This window comes from Amblyomma mixtum, chromosome 5 (genome assembly GCF_055824585.1).
Source record: "Amblyomma mixtum isolate Tamu chromosome 5, ASM5582458v1, whole genome shotgun sequence".
NCBI lineage: Eukaryota > Metazoa > Arthropoda > Arachnida > Ixodida > Ixodidae > Amblyomma > Amblyomma mixtum.
In genome coordinates this window covers 26,741,057-26,743,606 of record NC_143016.1, presented here as the reverse complement: position 1 = coordinate 26,743,606, position 2,550 = coordinate 26,741,057, and positions in this window count along the sequence as shown.

Here is a 2,550-nt window from a genome sequence, read left to right as displayed (position 1 = left end):
GACGGGTGTCCACCGAGATATGTGAGACAGTTACTGCGTGATTTCCTTTCCTCAAATACAATTTTCATTTTCTTCATTACGGGCCCTCTTTGTCTTCTTTCACTCCCACTTCCTCCCCTCCTCTACGGTGCGGTTCAGGTGTCCACCGAGGTGACAGAGAATTACTGAGCCATTTCCTTTCCTCAAAAAGCGTTGCGTTCAAAGGGCAAGGCATCGCGCCGAACGGGTGGTGGCGTTCCGTGGACTGCCTGGCAGCGCTACAACACGCTGTCGCGTTCCACTCCTAAAGGCGAAGCTTAAGCGTCATTAATTAGAGGTTAATTATTATTCAGGCATTAATCAGTAATTAACAATTAATTAGTGATTTGTCATCACTGAGTAATTAATACTCAATTATATGTGACGCCACCAGTGCCACAGAGGCAGTCAAAGTGGTGCGGAAAACGCTTTCGCCTCTACGCACTTTAGAGAGTCAAAGTGCCCCCTGAATTTTTTCGGTGTGCTTCGTTCGCTGTTTTTCGTCGACTATAGTATATTGCATCGACATTGAACTGCGATGGAATAGAGCTTTAACTTACGGCGAGCGCTTGACAGAGCTTGTGAGAGAGCTTTAGCCTCAGTCATATTAAGAAACCACGTTTTATAATGACATTAAGTTGAAAGCGGGCACTTTCATGTCAGGCTACCTCCGGTTCTCAAAGTTTTCAATGTCACCGCTTTTAACTTGTTCTTCTCTGGTTTTTCATCATATTGCATAGTGCATGACCTCGAAAATTGCTATGACGACCCTTTTCAGTTTCGTAGTATTGGTCGTAACGTTGCATCGCTTCAGTTACGACAACATACAACCAAGCGAGCTCGCAAAGCACTAGCAGACGACTTCGGCCGTCTCCGCCTATAGGCCATCGCTGGGATTGCAGACGGCAAAAAGAAACAGTGACGCAGGGTCATTTGAAAGCAGCGCAGTTTCCCAAGATTGGTTAGCAGCTGCCTGTGCATTCCATCTCCGTTTCCGCTGCCGGTACTACTGTAAGAATGACCCTGATTGAGGATGCAAAGCATGGCGCCATGTTTGTGCTTCATTTTCTTAGGTAGCAAAAATTTTACTTCCTTACACTCCTAAATACGTCCTTTGTATGGGGGACAAAAATCAGGTACTCCATATATATGGAGTAATTGAAAACTCTTTATGAGTGTGCGCTAGAGGACGAAGTATTTACTCGCATTTATGCGTTTTTTTTTTTTTGCTAACAATAAAGCCACCAAAGTGCGAATTGTTGCGTTTCTGTAATGACGGATCCGTAAGATCGTGGTCTCATCAAGCATGCCTCTCTTTCTCAAACAATTAACAGCTTTCAGGGGAAACTGTTGCTAAAACTGCTGTCCTTATGGACAATCTTTTTGAAAGTCAGTAATGGCAATAAGAATTGTTTTCACTGCTGCGCTTTCTCTCAGGATCTTACGCTAACGCCCAACATTTATCTTGAGCGACGAGTCTACTAATGAAATATAGCTCACTTAATAAATATTTCGACGTACACTAATATCGACTTTTTTCGGAATTTTTTTCACGTACGGCTCCTCCTTACTTGCCTGAGTTAAGTGTCCAGTTAACCTCTACGCCTGCTGCTATTGAGCCGCTAATAATTGCTGAGTGGGCGCTATCGAAAGGATTGCGGAGGCAACCCAGAAGATTGTCGGCACTGTGGAGCCTCCCACGAGTGAGTTCTCATATCTGCGACGTCAGACTCGGTGCGACGGAGGTTCCGAGTCACTGTCACGCATTGCGCTCGCAATGGCTTCGCATACGTGCTGTCACGAAGCAGACGGATAAAGTCGCACGTTAGTCGTGGTCTCCGCACGCGACAGATCGATATAGGAATGAAAAGCCTTATCGCCGACCACTGGTCGACATCTATGAAGCTCAATGCAATGTGGGCGTATAGCCTTCCTGATGTGCTACGCATTGCAGTTGAAGATATTTAAATTAGCCAAATGTCATGCTATAGATCATCAGTAGCGCGTAGAGTGAAAGAAAGATTAAAGGTGTAACACATGAAACGTATATCTCGAGGCACATCCCCGTCGTCAGCCCCATTTCGAACTGATCATTTGAGGCTGATTCCGAAACTTCAGGCAAGCTCACCATATGCGTTTTTACACGGGGCGTGGTTACACACGCCACTTACAGTCACGCATGGTACCACCCTCTGCGCTTTAAAGTCGCATTGAGCGAGGTCAGCATGCGTGTTAATGGAAGTTTTTATCCGAACATAACAGATAAGTAAAAGTACAAAAGGCCGCTGCCGTCTGTTGTGGAGCCGGACGCAGGAGCGCTGCTGTGTTACCTAGGGAGGCCTCCAAATCCTTCTCGGGTTTGTTTGACTCTCTTCACTGGTTCTGGTCAAAACCCTCAGCACAGTTTACAGCGACACTTAAGCCCTCTGACTTCGACGTTTATACGGTACCGCTAAGTGATTAACACTGGCCGTGTCGGTTATCCAGGCGTATGCGCCGTGAGGGCCACGTCTTGATCATCAGACGCCCACT